At 47.9% G+C, this 19,611-nt stretch overlaps 4 non-coding genes across 4 annotated transcripts; 3 read left to right on the top strand and 1 right to left on the bottom strand.

The window, feature by feature from the left end:
• Positions 1–3,736: 3,736 nt before the first annotated feature.
• On the top strand, positions 3,737–3,819 carry TRNAP-AGG. The gene has a single exon. It is a non-coding gene; the product is annotated as a tRNA-Pro (tRNA).
• Positions 3,820–6,494: 2,675 nt separating this feature from the next.
• On the top strand, positions 6,495–6,567 carry TRNAV-AAC. Its single transcript has one exon. It is a non-coding gene; the product is annotated as a tRNA-Val (tRNA).
• A 2,685-nt stretch (positions 6,568–9,252) lies between these two features.
• On the bottom strand, positions 9,253–9,326 carry TRNAT-UGU. Its single transcript has one exon. It is a non-coding gene; the product is annotated as a tRNA-Thr (tRNA).
• An 8,384-nt stretch (positions 9,327–17,710) lies between these two features.
• TRNAK-UUU lies at positions 17,711–17,783 on the top strand. Its single transcript has one exon. It is a non-coding gene; the product is annotated as a tRNA-Lys (tRNA).
• Positions 17,784–19,611: the final 1,828 nt, after the last annotated feature.

Here is a 19,611-nt window from a genome sequence, read left to right as displayed (position 1 = left end):
CACTGCTCAAAGCAGGACCAATCCCCAACTAAATCATCCCAGCCAGGGCTTTGTCAAGCCTGACCTTAAAAACCTCTAAGGAAGGAGATTCCACCACCTCCCTAGGTAACCCATTCCAGTGCTTCACCACCCTCCTAGTGAAAATGTTTTTTCATAATATCCAACCTCAACCTCCCCCACTGCAACTTGAGACCATTACTCCTTGTTCTGTCATCAGGTACCACAGAGAACAGTCTAGATCCATCCTGTTTGGAACCCACTTTCAGGTACTTGAAAGCAGCTATCAAATCCCCCCTCAGTCTTCTCTTCTGCAGACTAAACAAGCCCAGTTCCCTTAGCCTTTCCTCATTAGTCATGCGCTTCAGACCCCTGATCATTTTTGTTGCCCTCTGCTGGACTGTTTCCAATTTTTCCACATCCTTCTTGTAGTGTCGGGCCCCAAACTGGACACAGTACACCAGATGAGGCTTCACCAATGCCGAATAGAGAGGAATGATCACATCCCTCGATCTGCTGGCAATGCCCCTACTTATACAGCCCAGAATGCCGTTAGCCTTCTTGGCAACAAGGGCACACTGTTGACTCATAGCCAGCTTCTCGTCTACTGTAACCCCTAGGTCCTTTTCTGCAGAACTGCTTCCTAGCCATTCAGCCCCTAGTCTGTAACAGTGAATGGGATTCTTCCGTCCTAAGTGCAGGATTCTGCACTTGTCCTTGTTGAACCTCATCAGGTTTCTTTTGGCTCAGTCTTCCAATTTGTCTAGGTCCCTCTGTATCCTATCCCTACCTTCCAGCATATCTACCACTCCTCCCATTTTAGTGTCTTCTGCAAACTTGCTGAAGGGGGAATCCACATCATCCTCCAGATCATTAATGAAGCTATTGAACAAAACCGGCCTCAGGACCGACCCTTGGGGCACTGCGCTTGAAACTGGCTGCCAACTAGACATGGATCCATTGATCACTACCCATTGACCCAGACAATCTAGCCAGCTTTCTATCCACCTTATAGTCCAATCGTCCAGCCCATACTTCTTTAACTTGCTGGCAAGAATACTGTGGGAGACCATATCAAAAGCTTTGCTAAAGTCAAGGAATAACACATCCCCTGCTTTCCCCTCATCCACAGAGCCAGTTATCTCCTCATAGAAAGCAATTAGGTTAGTCAGGCATGACTTGCCCTTGGTGAATCCATGCTGACTGTTCCTGATCACTTTCCTCTCCTCTAAGTGCTTCAGAAGTGATTCCTTGAGGACCTGCTCCATGATTTTTCCAGGTACAGAGGTGAGCTGACTGGTCTGTAGTTCCCTGGATCCTCCTTCTTCCCTTTTTATAGATGGGCACTACAGTAGCCTTTTTCCAGTCATCCTGGACCTCCCCCGATCACCATGAGTTTTCAAAGATAATGGCCAATGGCTCTGCAATCACATCCGCCAACTCCTTTAGCACCCTCGGATGCAGCACATCCAGCCCCATGGACATGTGCTCATCTCCAGTTTTCTAAATAGTCCCGAACCACTTCTTTCTCCACAGGGGCTGGTCACCTTCTCCCCACACTGTGCTGCCCAGTGCAGCAGTCTGGGAGCTGACCTTGTTTGTGAAGACAGAGGCAAAAAAAGCTTTGAGTACATTAGCTTTTTCCGCATCCTCTGTCCACTAAGTTACCTCCCTCATTCAGTAAGGGGCCCACACTTTCCTTGACTTTCTTCATGTTACTAACATACCTGAAGAAACCCTTCTTCTTACTTTTAACATCTCTTGCTAGCTGCAACTCCAAATGTGATTTGGCCTTCCTGATTTCACTCCTGGATGCCTGAGCAATATTTTTATACCCCTCCCTGGTCATTTGTCCAATCTTCCATTTCTTGTAAGCTTCTATTTTGTGTTTAAGATCAGCAAGGATTTCACTGTTAAGCCAAGCTGGTCGCCTGCCATATTTACTATTCTTTCTGCACATCGGGATGGTTTTTTCCTGCAACCTCAATAAGGATTCTTTAATCCTTCAGAGGATTGGAACTGATTTCAGTGAAGGAACATGTTTGCTAGATTTTCATGCATTTGCACAGGAAAACATTGAGTGTTTCCATTCATTTCAGGGATCCCTATTCAGTGGAACTCCTCAACATAACGGAAATGCAATTATTTTTGTTGAAAGGAGAGGTTTATAAGGGGGCACTGGGATTAGAGCCACGGACTACTTGATCTGCAGTCAAACACTCTACCACTGAGCTACACTCCCATGATTGCTGTGGAAGTAAGTCAGTGATCTTAAAGAGTTTGAAGGACAGGCCCTGCCTCAGAGATCTCCTGTTCTCTTCCCAGACCACAGTGCTTTTAAAAATGGGGTTTGATTAAACTTATAGATACATGGAGACACCACAGCTTGCACACCCACCCACATAGCTTCCCCCAGTGATGTAGCTACCACCTCTCGGGGAGATGGATTAACTACATGGATGGGACAGCTCTATCCCCTCTGCTCAGAGCATCTTCATTCTTTATGAATAGGTAGGAAAGAACTTCCTGAATGGACAGTAACCAATTGATCAAATATTGCTGGGTCTGCATTCAATATGGGTAACTGGTCATGCTGGGCTGGATTAGTAGGAGCATTGCCAGCAGATCGAGGGAAGTGATTATTCCCCTCTATTCGGGACTGGTGAGGCCACATCTGGAGCATTGCGTCCAGTTTTTGCCCTCCCACTACAGAAACAAATTGGAAAGAGTCTAGGGGAGGGCAACAAAAATGATTAGGGGGCAGGGGACTTACGATGAGAGGCTGAGGGCAGGGCCACCCAGAGGGGGGGCAAGTGGGGCAATTTGCCCCAGGCCCTGCAGGGCTCCCATGAGAATATAGTATTCTATAGTATTGCAACATTTTTTTTATGGAAGGGGCCCCCAAAATTGTTTTGCCCCAGGCCCCCTGAATCCTCTGCGTGGCCCTGCCCACTCCATTCCCTTGGCTCATTCTCCTCCCTCTGAGGCCCCACCTGTGCTCTGCCCTCACTCCCATTTGGCCACTTCCTACCCCTGCTCTTCCTCTTTGGCTGAGGCCTGCTGGTCCACCTTTTGCTTGCTCCTCTCCTGCCTAAAAGCCTCCTTGTGCCTCTCCACCCCCTACCCCAAGGTCTGCCTGCTGCCCCCACCTCTCTGCCCTTTCCCTGAGATTCACTCTGCCCAAACCTCTCTGCCTCTTCCCCTAAGACCAGCCCCTGCCCTGACCACCACCCACACCTCTTTGCCCCACCCATGAGACCAGCCCTGCCCACCACTTGCACCTCTCTGCCCCTCCCCTGAGGCCCGCCCTGTTCACCTCTTTCCTCGGTCATCTGTTGTGCCTTGAAACATCAAGGATGAAATAAAAAGCCGAGTTTACTCCAGGATGAGGAGAGAAAGGAGCCACCAACCCCCTGACAAAGCTCAGTGCCCCAGAGAAAACCTGCCCCCTGCTATTGCAATCCCTGATGTGCGGGGGATAGGATGGTAAAGGAACTGTCTGAATGATCAAGGCAGGAAATGGACAACAATCTACAGGAACGTCATTGACCACAAACACACTCTCCTCATGCTCCAGCCAGAAGGGAAATGAGCAGGAATTTTTGCAGTTCAGCCATGGACACACTTACACAATGGCACAGCAGTGAGTGTGTTGTGGAAAATGGTCTGAGGGAACAATTGGAATTGATCACTCAGTGAGAACAGAACTGGAGTGTAGTGAGAAACGCATTTCAAGCAAGTAGTTGTGGCTGAGTGGTTAAGGCAATGGACTAGGAATCCATTGGGGTCTTCCCCACGCAGCTTCAAATCCTGTCAACTACGGAGGAAGTTGTGGTCATTTAGTTTCAAGGGAGCTGGGTCTTGTCTCGCTCCCAAGCTATATCTACACTATTGGGTAATGTGGCTTTAAAGTGTTTGAATTAAACACCTGTTGCATGTCCACACTATGCTTCTTGTCTTACCAGAGCACATCCATGCTAGACTCTAGGATGGCCACAGAGAGCAGTGCACTGTCGGTAGCTGTGCAACTGGCTGCAGGTGCTTTGGGAAGGGTTTGCAATGCCTCACGGGCCAGTACAGCATCACATGATGCAGGTTTCTCCATCCCATTGTTCCATGGGAATCCTACTAGATTGCCAGCTGCTTTTCAACTGCAATGTGTTTGGGTGGGGGGGAAGAGTGAGTGTGTGGGCACACTGTCTCTAAGTTAAGACAGCTGCTGCAAGCAACCAGTCCTGGGGGAGGGGGACAGCCCCAACATCAGCCCCTGCTTCCCTCACTGGCTCAGCTCAGCACAGCAGCCTCTGTCACACATGCATGCTGCGGCCTGCTTAGCTCTGTGTCAGGTGTGCTGGAACAGGGGGGTTAGGGGGTCATGGCCCCACCACTCTTTACCGGCTGTTAGGACAAGTGATGGAGGGGGGGAAGGGTGGAGTCTTGGGAGGAAGAGGTGTTCTGTGGGTGTGGCCTCAGGGGGAGGGATGGTGTGAGTGTGGTTCCTTGGGGAAGGGGTGTCATGAGAGCGCCACAGTTCAGACAACGGTGCCCCCGCCCCACTGTAAGGAAGCTCCCACCGCCCCTGCTCTGTGTTCGTAGTGCAGGAAGAGCAGCATCCATGGCAGTGATTTGCTCCCGGGGGCTCCAGCAGAAGGGCTTGGGAGGTGACTTTAAGGTCCCAGGGCTCTGGCAGTGGGGCTCAGGAGGCGATTTAAAGGGCCTGGGGCTCCGGCCACTGCAGGGAGCCCTGGGCCCTTTAAATCACCAGACTGGGAAAGCCAGGCCGGCCTGGCACAGCGTACCCGCTCTTGCCAGTACCCCATACCAGAACGTACCAGCTTACTTTCACCTCTGGAAGGTCCTCACATGGATCAATAACTGGTTAAAAGCTGGGAAACAAAGGGTAGGAATAAATGGTCAGTTTTCAGGATGCAAACTGGTACCTAGTGGTGTCTGTACCGGGACCAGTGCTAGTCAACATATTGATAAACGATCTGCTAAACAGCGAGGTGACAAAATTTGCAGATGATCCAAAACTACAGAGGATAGTTAAGTGCGAAGCAGCCTGTGAGGAGCTAAAAAGAGATTTCACAAAACTAGGTAAAAGGGCAACAAAATGGCAGATGAAATTCAATGCTGATAAATGCAAAGTGATGCACATTGGCAAACATAATCTCAACTCTACATATAAAATGATGGGATGTCAAATAGCTGTTGCCACTCAAGTGAGAGATCTTGGAGTCACTGTGGATAGTTCTCTGCAAACATCCACTCAATGTGCAGCAGTCGGTAAAAAGTAAACAGAATGTTGGGAGTCATTAAGAAAGGATAGATAATAAGAGAGAAAATCTTATTGTCACTGTATAAATCCATGGTGTGCTCACATCTTGAACGCTGCTTGCAGATACGGTCACCGCATCTCAGAAAAGATGTATTGGAATTGGAAAAGGTTCAGACAGGGGTATGGAGTGTCTGCCATATTGGGAAGAGATAAATAAGACTGGGACTTTGCAGCTTGGAGAAAAGATGACTAAGGGGAGATGTGATAGAGGTCTATAAAATCATGACTGGTGTGGAGAAAGTAAATAAGGAAGTATTACTTATTCCTTCTCATAACACAAGAACTGGGGGTCACCAAGTGAAATTAATAGGCAGCACATTTAAAACAAACAAACAGAAGTATTTTTTCACACAATGCACAGTCAACCTGCGGAACTCCTTGCCAGAGGATGTTGTGGAGGCCAAGACTATAACAGGGCTCAAAAAAAGAGCTAAATCGATTCATGGAGGACATGCTCTGAGCCAGGATGGGCAGGGAAGGTGTCCCTAATTTCTGTTTGCTGGGAGCGGGTGACAGGGGATAGATCACTTGATGATTACCTGTTCTGTTCATTCCCTCTGGGGCACCTGGCTTTGGCCGCTATGGGAAGACAGGACACTGGGCGAGATGGACCCAGTCTGACCCAGTCTGGCTGCTCTTACGTCCTTATGCTCCTTTCATACAGATGCCTGGGATTCTGCCTCATAGTGTGTCCCTGAGGTCTCAGCCAAAATGCCCAGACAGGCAAACACTCTGGGCTCCTGAAGCCTCTGCCCCCCACCTAGTGCCTATGGCTCATCCCTGCCCCTTGCTGCTGCTCCTTGCTGTAGAAGGTGAAAGGAGCGGAGGCAGCACAGGAGCCTTCTGGGGATGCAGATCTGAGGCTTTGGGAGAGACACCTTGTCTGAGACATCAGAGCGCTGTAAACCATGCAGCCACCCCCTCAATCAGGGGCCTGTTCCAGCCCTGAGTCTGGGTTACTGCGATCCCTCCCCCAGAGCAGGGTGCCCACAGATTACAGCCTGAAAATAGACATGTGACACTAACTCCTGTTCTCCCTGACAGGGCCTCCCCTAGACCAAGTGGCACCGTAGGCAAGACGTGTCTTCAGTGCCCCCCAATATGTTAAAATTTTGAATATCTTATTTCTGGTAGGGTGAGCAACAGCCAAGTAGAGGGAGTTTTTGTAGTGTAGTGGTTATCACATTTGTCTAACATGCAAAAGGTTCCTGGTTCAAAGCCAGGCAGAAACATACTGGTTTCCTTTTCCCAGATCCCCTTCCTGTTCAGGAAAACGCTCCTCCTTCTCCTATTGGCCTATCCCTGGGATAACTCCAACCCCTGCATGACAGAAGGTGCTGACAGCAGTGGAGAAAGCACCTTGGTGTCAGGCTGGAGAACCTAGAGGAGTTAGGCATGTTACCTTTCAGAGGCTTGTGGCTTGGCCTCCTCTGCCCTTGGAGATTGGCTGGTGGATGCCGGCTCTTCCTGCTGGCCTCCTTTGCGTGACTTGCCAAAAGAGGAAGTGAGGCAGGAATGGGGCAAAAGAGGAAAGTCAAGCTGAGAAAGGCAGGGCAGAAACTAAGCACATCATTGTGGCTAAGTGGGGTTAGTAGAGCACCACCATTCATTCTGCAAAGCCTGGGGAGGTGTGGTTGGCTGCTGGGAGGCAGAATCCTGTGCCTGCCTCTTGGCTTCCCAGGGATGGCTACTTGCAGCCCAGGAGAAGAAGGGGGGTTCTGGGTCAAAGGAAAACAAGCAAAGCTGAGTCCAAGTGGAGAATGGCTGCTCCTTTATGGCCAACCTGGGGGCATGACTGATGGTTTTAGAGGTGGAGGCTGGGCTGGCTGTGAGCAACTGGGATCCAGGAAACCCCCACCTGCCCTTCTGAGGGCCAAACCATGGAGGTGCGGTTGGCTGCTGGGAGATAGACCCCTGTGGCTGGCTGTTGGCATCCCAGGGATGGCTCCTTGCAGCCCAGGAGAAGCGGGGTTCTGGGGGGAAGGAAAATAAGCAATGACGAGGCTGAGTAGGCTCCTTTCTGGCCAAGATGGTGGGCTGTGGTGGGTCTGGGTGTTGCCTGTAAGCCATAAGTGGACTTGGTGCAGTGAAAACTGCTGCTCCATTCTGGCTGACCTGGGGGTGCCATGGACGACTTGGGAGTGGGGGCAGGGCCCTGGCTGTGAGCAAATGGGATCCAGGAAGCCCATCCTGCCCCTCCAGGGGCCGAGTCTTCTTCTTCTCTCCTGCCATGGGGACCCTGGCCTCAAGCCTGCCCAGCATGTGCTGTAGCTCGAGCATTAAGCCTTCCTGTGTGGCCTGTGCTGGAGCTGACCCTGGACCCCTGTGGGGCACTGTTGGGGGAAATCCCGACTGCCGGTCACTTTGGGAGCTGTGCTGCCCGAGGTAAGCACCTCCTCTCCGACCACCTCCTGCACCCTTACCCCTGCCCCAGCACAGAGGCTCTCTGTGTCTTGAACAAGCACTGTCAAGGATTGGCCAAGAACTTCTGCTCTGTTTATGTGAAAGAGACACAAAAAAGGGAGCCCAGCGGACAAGTTTAATTCACAAGCACAAACTGGCCGGCCAAGCCAGGATCTCTCAGTTACTCAGAAGGCTCTTCAGCCAGCTCTTCCCAAAGACCAGTCTCTGGAGGCTTTTGTGACATGATGTACCTCAAAATAGCCCCCTGTAGCTCACATATTCATCATTCATATATGACTGTGATATCTCATACAAACAATTCCATGTCAGTTATCACATGAAAAGTCATGATCTGCTGAAATCGGTTACTCTGTCCAAATATGTATAGCATGAGGGTGTATGAAGTTAGGCATTTTGCTGTATGGTTGTTACTGAAATATGCTATAATTTTGCTAGTGACCCCTGCCAAGGAGGGAGTTCAACAACCATGAATCAGCAGAGGAATTGTAATTAAGGGATTTCCAATTCAATGACAGATGCCCAAACACAACACTGTGGGGACTGCTCAAGTCTATGAGTCAGTTGCACAAGACCACACCAGGAGGATTCCCCAACCTAGTGACTCAGCAGAGCCCACCCGGACACGTCTGGGCAAGTGTCTTCTAGACACTTGAACTAAGGATATAAAATAGGAGACTGTGGCATCATGTTTTTGCCTTTCTCCTCCCCCACCTATGTTGGAAGCAGCAGGAATCCTGAGAAAATGAAGGGGGGAATTCTATGTATTAAGGAGGGTAACATCCAGTGGGGTGAGAAAAATGCTTGACCTAACTACTGCCTAGTGTAATAAGGTGTAAAGTTTAGATTTTGCTGTGGTCATACAGTGCTTAGTGCTCTGCGTTGTGGCCCCAAGAGCCATGGATGCAAGTTGAGTTACGATGACCTTTTCCTTGTCTCCACATTTCTTAGGTGCCTCCTTCCAACACTGCTCAGAAAAAACGACTGGTTTCTTTTGGAAGTATTTGCATTGCAAGGCAGAGGCAGTCTTCTCTGTTTCCTCAGAAGATTGACCAAAAGATGGGAAGAGCAGACACATTTGGCAAGGCACCACTGGGTGCTGCATCCCTAACTCCACTTTACCTGGCAGGTGAGTCAGCCAGCTTAGCCACGATGCCACTCTCTGGGACTTTTCTCCCAACTGCTCCATTTTTTTATCAGTGACTATCTAAAGGAAGGTGACATGACATCTGCGTGTGGACATCCCCAGTGAATCACAAGGACGTGTGGCGCAGGCTCTCGTGTTGCAGCTATTGCAGTCAAAGCAACCACCATGCTAATGCCAGTCACAGCAGCCTTTTCATCAACTCCAGGCTTGTGATTTGATTCTTTCCAATGCTTCTCTACAAAGAAGCCTTTTCCTTAGCAAGCAATGACTTGGATACCAAGGGAGGTCTCTTCTGTTTCCTAGGAAGACACAGGAAAATGTGAGCAGAGGAGACAAAAGCCATACACAAAGGCACCACTGGGAGTTGAACCCAGGATCTCCTGTTTACAAGGCAGGTGCTTTAGCCAGCTAAGCCATGGTGCCTGCCTCAAGAAAGTGTTTGCAACTGTTCCATTTGATGGCCCAGGACAACACCTGCAAATTCTAAAGTACAGACGTTCCACATTTCCCTCAAGACCTGCAGACCTTGAGGTGTCTGGCTCTCCGTGCACAGAAAGCCACAGCTGAGATGACAGAGGGCTTCTAACATGTGCTTCTCCCACCAGCCACTGTGATCATATAGCGGTTAGTGATCTGTGTTTCAGTCGCAGCAACCTCGGCTCAGTTCTCAGTCATGGTAACCTTTCCACCAGCTCTAAACTTCTCATTTGCCATTTTCCAAGTGTGGGGAGGTGTCTGCCCCCAACCAAGCAGGAGAAAGATTAAGGCAGCCTTGCAGAGGCTGCGCAGAACCCGGCCTATCAGGAAAGGGCTTATTGGGAGAGCCAATCAGGAGAAGGCTTGCTGGAGCAGCCCATATATAAAGGGCTGCTCAGCACAGCACGAGAGTCACTGCTTGGAGTTTGAGGAGGGAGGTTTGGCTGGGGCTGGGGAAGGGTGGGCACCATGATCAGAGTAGTGCTGGGTGGGTAAGGGGAGCATGAGTGACCTTCTGGCCGAATTCTGCCAGACTGAGGCCCTAATACAAAGGCGGAGGAAGGTGCTGGGGCTGTGGGGAAGTGGTCCAGGGAAACAGATGCAGGGTTGGACGTTCACGACTTTTGCCTCCGTAGTGGCTGACACAGGTGGCTACACCCTGGACTGCAGCCAGCGACTGAGGCAAGTGTCCGGGTAGAGAACAGCTGCCCCCGGGAAGGGGGGAGAGAACTGAGTGGGGCACAGCCAGAGGGCTGTGTCCATAAGAGGACACTGAAGTCCTGAGAGCGCCATGGGTCCTAATGATAAAACAGATGCAGCCAGATGCCACTAGATGAAGGCGCACCGGTGAACCAGAACTTATTACCAGGATGGCCAGCAAGAGGCACCACAGCAATGAGGCATGCCCCATGGCACCAAGACTTAGCCGCAAGGAAGGCTCTCTCTGTCTTGAACAAGCACTTAGAAGGATTCTGCTGACAGGTCTTTTCTTTTTTTGAAAAGAGATACAAAAAAGGAGCCAACAGACACACTAGGTTCAGCAAGGAAGAACTGGCAGGCCAAGCCAGGCTCTCCTGGTTAGTAGGAAGGCTCTTCAGCCAGCTCTTCCCAAAGATCACTATCTAGAGACCTTTTAACAGCCACTGCAGATGCTGACCACAAAACAGGCAAAGAGATGCCAAAATAGAGTTCTCCACTGCCTGCAGCCATCACGCTACCAGGAGTTCTGTGCACAGAGAGGCCCCTGCTGGGGGGAAGAGGCCTTGTTAGAGACTCTTCTGACACCAGCCGTTCTCAAATAGTGTTTAGTGTTCTGTGTTGTGACTTCAGCATCCACAGATGCCAGTTCAGTTGGGGGACATTTTTCCTGTCTCCACATTTGTCTAGTGCCTCCTTTCAACACTTGTCACCAAAAAGACCTGTTTCTTTTGCAAGCAATGTACAGCTAGGCAAAGGCAGTCTTCTCCATTTCCTCAAAAGATCACCAAGCTGTGAGGAGAGGACACACATTCAGCCAGGCTGGATCCTGAATCTTCTCTTTATTCAGCAGGTGTCCGAGAAAGACAGAAATCTACACCATGTAGAGGTCAAAAATAGGAGTTTATTACACACAGTGCTGGCGGAGTGTCACCTTGCTTATTAGGCTCAGAGACATTGTTAATTAATTAATTACAATAGAATATATAGATTTTTCACAAGCAGGGGAAAGTGACGGGGTAGGCAGTTCCACACCCCGGGATAGGTTTTGCAGCAAGACAAGATAAGCACATTAGCCAATAGTTAACAGATTACATAATGTCTCCACCCATGGTCTCAAGTTAGCAAGTTAACATTTCATTAATACTTTGATAAAATGTTGTTAGTATAAAATATCTATGTTGAATTCTGATTTGGGGTCCATAGGAATGGAGCAACTCCTTTGATTGTCCAACAGGTACATTCCTAGGGGTTAAAGCAAAGAAACAGTGAAAGTATATGGCAATAAAGATTTTCTGTGTGTCTAAAGGCAGGCATTGGTCCCTGGGAAGGGACGTGGAAGGATGACATATCTTATACTGACATGTGACAACTTTTCATAAACTCAAGACTGGATCTCTGGGAAGAACGTCTCCCTACAGAAGAAACAAACACAATAGGAACAGGGATTCTTTGTTCAATCTGCAACTCTGAATAAGACACAATTCTTTAGTTCTTAGCTCCAACACCTGGCAATTTGCTGACCAGGCCTATCTTAGCAAGCAAGGCTTTCTGTTTACCCCAGCTTTCTCTTAGCTTATCACTATTTGCTAGGCCTCTGGTCCTTGACCATACTCTGGACTTTGAGTCTGGAAAAGAGCTGGCACAATCCATGCACCAGGTTGCTACATAAACAGCAAATAGATTTTTAATCCTTCACATGAAGTAATGGCAAAGCTCTTGGTTCAGGCCTGTAGCAGCGATGGAATAAACTGCAGGTTCAAATCAAGTCTCTGGAGTCCATCCACAGCTGGGATGGGGCATTCAGTCCTTTGTACAGAGCTGAAGCTTGTTTGTAGCAAAGTCCCTCCAGAGGTATGAAGCAGGACTGAAGACAAGATGGAGATGAGGCATCAGCCTTTTATAGTCTCTTGCCACGTGGTCTTTGCTTTCTTTGTCCCAAGGACACTCTATCCAGCACGTGGCATAGAAAAACCTTTGAGTTCTGTCCACAGGCAGGTCCCTGCATACCTTGCTGAGTCACAAGGTGTATCTGCCTTCTCTCAATGGGTCGATTGTATAGCTGATGGTCCTTAGTGGGCCATCAAGCAGGCTAGGCAGAACTGACACCAACTTGTCTAGAGTGTTCCCCAGAAGCAGAGCACGAGTTTGAAATATGGACAGCATAGAACCAATATTCATAACGTCAACTACAAAAATGATACACATCTAGAGATAGCATCATTATAATCAGCCAATCAGAACCTCTTCACAGACCCCTTACATGGCAACTTTTCTACAATATTGGCTGCAAATATAGAACAGTGGTCGCAATGGTGATCTATACAGTTACAGATTAAGTCATTAATGTCACAGGAGGTGACATGGTATCAGTGAGACTGATATTGGAATGCTGCCTCCAGTTTTGGTGTCCTCGGTTGAAAAAGATGATGTGAAATTGGAGCTGGGGCAGCAAAAAGCCACCAAATGTTCTGAGGGCTGGAGAAAAATGCCTTCTAGTAAGCTATTGAAAGAGCTCAGTCTGTTTAGCTTATCAAAAGAAGATTGAAAGGTGACTTCACTGAAGTGTTGAAGGGCCTTAATGGAGAGAAAATATTGGGTGTTAGAGGGCTTTTTAATTGAGCAGAGAAAGGCATAACAAGACCCAACGGCTGGAAGGTAAAAAGAGACAAATTCATATTACAACTAAGGCACAAATATTCAACAGCGAGGATGATTCACCACAGGAACAGGCTACCAAGGAAAGTGGTGGATTTGCCATCTCCTGATGTCATTTAATGAAGACTAGATGCCTTTCTGGAATGTGTTTGCCCCCAAAGTAGCTCTTGTGTCATACAGGAGGCCTGCGATATGCAGGGGGTCAGATTAGAAGCTCTAATGGTCTCTTCTGGCCATAAAGTCGACTAATTTCTGAAAAACTGAGTGTAGCATTGGCAGCAGCGTCTGATATTTTCCTGTCTAGCCGGCTTGCTTCCTAGAACGAACGCTCCTTGAGTGGGGTGATCCACAGGGAGTAGCTCAAACCTCCAGAGTGCCTGGCCAGGGGCAGGACATTAGCACAGCGAGGTAGGGGTGTGGCAGTGACATCACAAAGGCCTTTTGCAGCACCTCAGACTATTGGTCAAAGGTGGTGGGGAGGTGGTGACCTCACAGAGAGATGCTGACATCATCCAGGCAGGACAGGGGCGAGGGGCCAGGGAAACCTCAGAGACCCCTGTGGCTTTGCTTCAGCAAGTCTCCTTCTCCAGGTCTCTCTTTGAGGACTGAGAGAGTATTCGGGTTCACGGATGTGAGTGCCAGGAGGAACCTCTTTCGAGTTTTCTCCTTCCCTTGTAGTGATTTTACTAGAAAACAGCCGTCCCTGTTTAGAAGGCAAGAGCCTCCTGGAGGTCTGAAACCTGTTCAGTCTGATCCATCTGGTGAGAGTTGAATTCTAGGCATTGAAAACACGAGCTTAAGGAGGCAGAATTTTATTCCATGCCTGGGATTTTGTCCCTTAGAATCACTGGGGACATTAGGGTTTGTCCTTTTTGTTTCACCTTTCCCTCCATCCATCCCTCCCTCCCTCCCTCCTTTCTCTTCGTCTCTTGCTTCTTTTGTCCTTTCTCCTGTTCCCCTCCCAACACCAGGGTGTGTGTGTATGTGTGTGTGTGTGTGTTGCGGGGCAGTGCTCTGCAGCTCCCACTGTGGGTGGTCCATCCAAAACTGTGGGGCTGAAATAGTGCTCTGACAGTGATCCCCACTGGTGACCTGGCCCACCCTTTTTGCTCTCTGGTGAGAACCCTCAGCCTCCCCTCCTCAGGCTCTACCCTGATTGGCTGAGCAGGGGGTTATTGACAGGGAGGAGACTCAGGTCCTTGTTGTTCTCTTTTAAGATCAAGGAAATAAGTCAGAACCAGTTCTATGTTTGACAAATTTTGCTGCTTCTCTGCATTAATTGTCTCTGAGCAGTTCATGATTCTCTCTAACATTGCAGTTCTCCTCAAATACTTGCTGAATAATTACTGTGCACTGTTGTTGGTCTGGAGCTCATCTGAGAGCACTTTATTCAGGTCATTCAATGTCTGAAATTCAAGTTCCGATGGTTAGTTTGAAAATCAGGGCTCTTGGGTCCTAATCTCAACTCTGCCATTGAATGGCTGTGTGACATAAGACAAGTCAATTCTCCTTTCTCAGCCTTAGCTTCTCCCTCTTTCAAGTAGAGATAATAATGATCTGCTCCTACCTACCTCACAGTGGGTGGAGGATGGGGATCCATTGGAGAGTGTCACTAGGAGTAGGGCATAATATGAGGTGTCCTATCACGTTTACTCAGAGCAGATTAACACATAATAGAATAGCTGAAATAGTCTATTTGATTTGTATGTTTTTATTTTGAAATTGTTAAGAGCAGCAATGACTTAGCTCAGACTGAAGCATCTTATCTAATGTTTGAGATCTAAGTGTCTCCTCTTTGTGTGCGACAAGACAATTTAACACACTGTGATAGACAGGAGATGCTTTTGTTTTGCAACAAAATATTTTTGCAAAGAACTTTTATCCCACTTGTTATGATTTCGAGAAACAAACTGGTTTAGTCTGAATGGGATTTTCTGACAGAAACAGTTTGAATGACATTTCCCCACCATCTCGATTCCTGGGCTCTATCCCTGCCTCTGGGGGGTTTGTTGTCCATTAGAACAGGAGTCGGAACTGGTGGCTTTTCTTTCTGGCTCTGCCACCGCTTAGCTTTTTAGGCGCTTGGGTAAGTCACTTCCATTATCTGGACCTCAGGCTCCTCTCATCTGTCCAATGGGAACAGGGACAGTTCTTGAACTCTGGATGGTTGTGAGCCTGAGTGAGATAAGGGGTGTTAAAGCCCTCTGTGAAGGAGAAAAGGGGACTTCTCAGTGACTGGGGCTCCTCTCTGTATGGCCCCAATGGGGAAGGAAAGAGGTGGTGTGGGGGAGATGACAGGCAGAAGGGGTCAAATGGGGCTAAACCAGAAACGAGGAGATTTTCTTCCTGTTAAAATATCCTGGAGTCTCATGGCTGAAAAGTCACATCTTTAGTTAGGTATGAACCAGCAGTCTTTCAATTACCAGGCAAAGGTGTGAACCACAGAGACTGATAATTGCCTGCTTCCCAGCTTTGCCTAAGAAGCAGGTGCAGTGGTGCTACTGGTTAGTGCAGAAGGGACTAGTGCTGGGGTTATGAGTTCAAGCCTTACCTTAAATACTGGTTTCTATTACCCCTGTAGCTTCCCCAACTTGTTTTGCCAAATTCACACAGAAAGTATCCTCCTAGGAAAAGGAGAATAATTTCTGAAATGTGGAAGCTGGTGCTCAGCTTGGAAATATCCACCCTCTGCTGCCATGAATTCCAGTAGATTGTTCACTGCCAGGGAAAATTGATCTATTAGCTGCCAGGAAAGGTGTCTGGGCACCATACCTCCCTGTGTCTTCCAGCGCACCCCTGGCTCGGTCACGGCTGTAGGAGGATTCTATATGCATGGAGTCTAGCTTTTTTCTAAGCCTTCCTAGCACAGCTGGTAGTATCTCACTCTCCTAATCTGAAGGCTTTGAGTTCAAGCCTCTCAGAAGACAATGGATTTTGCTCCCTGCTTCAAATTTTCTAAAGGAAATCAGAGAAAAGAGACTACAGGATAGTGTTTTCTAGGCACCCTCGCACCCATCTAACACACACACACAGAGAACCTTCTAAGGCATTAACTTTTCCTTCTCTATGGAGTTTGTATTCTCCATAGAGCAAAATATATCAAACATGCAAGTCTAAACCTAATACAATAGGAAACTCAATACTGATAAAATCTCACCCTCAGAGATCTTCCAATAAGCTTCTTTTGCAGACTAGGCTTATTTCTAGTCTGGGCCCAATCTTTTCACCTGGCATAATCCTTGTTCCAGCTCAGGTGGTAGCTAGGGGATTTCTTATGACTGTAGCCACCTTTCTTCTGTTCTACCCACTTACCTAACTTTGGTACAAGGCAGGAATCTTTTGTTTCTCTCCTGGGGAAAAGCCCCAGATTTAAGATGGATTCCTGTACCAGGTGACATGCTCACATGTCCTGTGAGACCCCAAGCCTTCATTCTTCCTGGCCTGACTCACAGATGGTGCAGGACAGAGCCATCTACAGTCAATTGTCCTGGTTAATGGGAGCCATCAAGAGTCCAAACCACTATTAATGGCCCACACTTTGCATCATTACAACAGGACCTCAGAGTTATAGTTCATATTTCTAGTTTCAGATACAAGAATGATCGGTTCATACAAATACGATGAACACACACAGTAGATTATAAACTTTGTAATGCTACCTTACATGCATAAAGCATACTCCAGTTACATTATATTCACACTCATTAGCATATTTTAATAAAATCATATGGAGTGCAACGTCATAGCAGGGAAAGGGTTTTACTGCAGCACCTGGGAGCAGTTGAGTTTCATGTTCAGGCTGTGGTATGAGTTTCTCCAGGTTTCTCGTAAGCACACAGGGCCCTTAGCAGGTGCTCTCGATACAGGAATGGCCCAGACATGATAAAGTGATGGGAATTGCATTTTCCTTTTTAATTTTTGTATTTCCAGTGACATTTCTGTTTGTGATTTCGTTTTGCTTTGTATAACTGTGTTTTCTCCTGGATTTGCTATTTAACTGAAAAAAGAATAAGGCCTCAGGGCACTGGATGGAGGAGCAGGCTGGAGCTAGGACTGCTAAAAGAGCGAAAGTATCAGTTTTCTGTATTGTTTCCTGCCCTCATTTTCTGACTAGTATTTCTTCTGCATGAAATTTGCTCAGTTGGTAGAGCATCAGACTTTTAATCTGAGGGTCCAGGGTTCAAATCACTGGTCAGATAGAAGGACAATCCCTCAAGATTTTCAGAAGGCATCTCTTGAGGACTCTCTTTGACTTCAGTTTTTCCTTTTCAGAACTTGGCCTTTCCTAGGAAGGGCCCTTTACTGCTTGGGACTGAAGGTGCTACTTCCTCACCTGTCTGCTGGCATTGCAGTTTGGAGGAAGAAAAGCATCTGGGCCTGCAACAAAGTGCTGTGTGCTGATTTTTTGAGCAAATGTAGGGCTGGTCAGAAAGGCATGTTCCCACTGGGTATTCCCTGACAGAAAAAATTGTCCCCACAGAGTCTTTCATGCCAGAAGTCAGACATGCTTAGCTGGTCCCATGGTGTAAGGGCTGGTGTTCAGAAGTGTGAATCCTGAAATCAAAGTTCAAACCGTAGTAGAACTTCAGGGTCTTTTAATTGCCAGCTAATTATCCTGGGATTTCCAAAACTTCATTTTGCTCTTTCCAATGACATGGTAGCCTGTCTCTTGCCTGCTAGCTGTTGTGACTCGCACAAGAGGGCATGTTTGATCTGGAAGCGAGGCCCTCCCTTACACTCTGTCTGAATAAAGGTCAATGTACCACTGCATGAGATAGGTCAATTTTATTTTGCTTTGTATAACCGTGTTTTCTCCCGGATCTGATATTTAACTAAAAAAAGAAGAATGTCTGTGGGCCCCTCATGGAGAAGCAAGATGGGCCTAGGGCTGCTAAAGAAGCAAGAGTAGCAAATTTTCTGCCCTCTTTTTCTTGACTAGTTTCTCTTCTGCATCAAACTTGCCTCATTTTCTATGAGCCTGGCTAGCTCAGTTGGTAGAGCGTCAGACTTTTAATTTGAGGGTCCAGGGTTCAAGTCCCTGGTCAGGTGAAGAAGGGACACTTCCCTGTAGGGTACTCCTCCAACAACTGAAAAAGGCATCTCTTCTGGATGTTATTTCACAATAGTCTTTTTCCTCCAGGACTTGGTCTTTCCTAGGAAGGGCCATGTACTGCCTAGGATGGAAGGGGCAACTTCCTCACATGGCCACTGGCCTCTCAGTCTGGATTAAGAAAGGCCTCCGGGAGTTGCAGCAAACTGTTACATGCCAACTTGGTGAGCAAATGTAGGGCTGCACCCGCAGGGTCATCCACACCAGAACTCAGCAGAGAGCTGGGGGTTCCCTATTGGTCCCATGGTGTAAAAGAGCAGCCCTCAGGACTTTGAATCCTGCAATCTAATTTGAAGTCTCAGTAGGACCTGAGGACAATTCCTGTGCGACCTAATCCTGCTGGGTCTTCCAAGGCTCTGTCTTGCTCTCTCAAATGATATGAAAGCCTGCCTTTTGCCCGCTAGCTGTTGTGACTTGAGCACAAGAGGGGATGTTTGATCCAGAAGGCTGGCTGTGCTTGGAGTCCTGTAGGTAGGGATGGGAGCTCCATTTCCTCTGAGTCCTGAAGCTGGGCTGCAGCCTGGCCTAGGAGGCAGCCCTATTGGTTGACCAACTGGCCCAAAGTCACTTGAGCAGTGTTGGTGTTCCCCAGGAATGCTGAAAGGCCTAAGGGAGGGAGGCTTAATACTCCTTCCTATCAGTCAGAGTGGAAGAGGAGGGCTGCAAGAGTGGGCAGGTTGATGAGCTGGGCCTTCTAGCATTTAGTTGGGTACATGGTGAGGAACGCAAACTGGTAGAAGCAGTTGCTGGCCTGTGAGGAATGGCTCAGCCGGTGGCGTAAGTGGACCTTGTAATTACCTACAAAGCTGTGATGCTCAAGACCTATCTTTCGGCTACAGGGAATTTCCTCAGCCATGTATTTCCCCCTGCTCCACGAGTGCTGCTGAGGCTGAACATGATGACCTTCCACTTCTTGTGGGGCAATAGGATGTCCCTACCTAGACAGGAGACGTCTGGCTTTCCTGTTGTATTAGAAGAGAGGTTGTGCCTGGTGGGCTTTGAAGTCTTTTATGGCTTTACTTTTTTGTTTTTACATTTTCAGTGGGTGGCTCTCAAGCAAGAGTTGACTCACCTGATCTTTCTTTCTTCTCCTGCTCTTTCTCAGCAAGGGGAAGAAAAAGAAGCTCTCCTTCAAGCTGGAGTCAGAAGGACAACATAAGGATGACTTCCTGAGTTCCAGCTTCAGTCCGTTGCTCTACCAGCTGACCCATAGAAGGGCTGCCATCACTTTCTCCAGGTTCGCCCATCGGTGTGTTCAGAATGGAGAGGGGTGACTAGTGGTGTTCCCCAATGGTGAGTCCTAGGACCAATCCTATTCAACTTAGTCATAAATGATCTGGAGAAAGGGGTAAACAGTGAGGTGGCAAAGTTTGCAGATGATACTAAACTGCTCAAGATAGTTAAGACCAATGCAGACTGTGAAAGAATTTCAAAGAGACCTCACAAAACTAAGTGATTGAGCAAAAAAATGGCAAATGAGATGTAATGTGGATAAATGTAAAGTAATGCACATTGGGAAAAATAACCCCAACTATACATACAATATGATGGGGGCTAATTTAGTTACGGTTAATCAGGAAAGATATCTTGGAGTCGTCGTGGATAGTTCTCTGAAGATGACCATGCAGTGTTCAGCAGCAGTCAAAAAAGCAAACAGGATGTTAGGAATCATTTAAAAAGGGATAGAGAATAAGACAGAGAATATATTATTGCCCTTATATAAATCCATGGTACACCCGCACCTTGAATACTGCGTATAGATGTGGT

The sequence above is a fragment of the Gopherus evgoodei genome, unplaced genomic scaffold (assembly GCF_007399415.2).
Source record: "Gopherus evgoodei ecotype Sinaloan lineage unplaced genomic scaffold, rGopEvg1_v1.p scaffold_85_arrow_ctg1, whole genome shotgun sequence".
In the NCBI taxonomy this organism is placed as follows: domain Eukaryota; kingdom Metazoa; phylum Chordata; order Testudines; family Testudinidae; genus Gopherus; species Gopherus evgoodei.
This window is presented reverse-complemented; position numbering and strand designations above follow the sequence as displayed.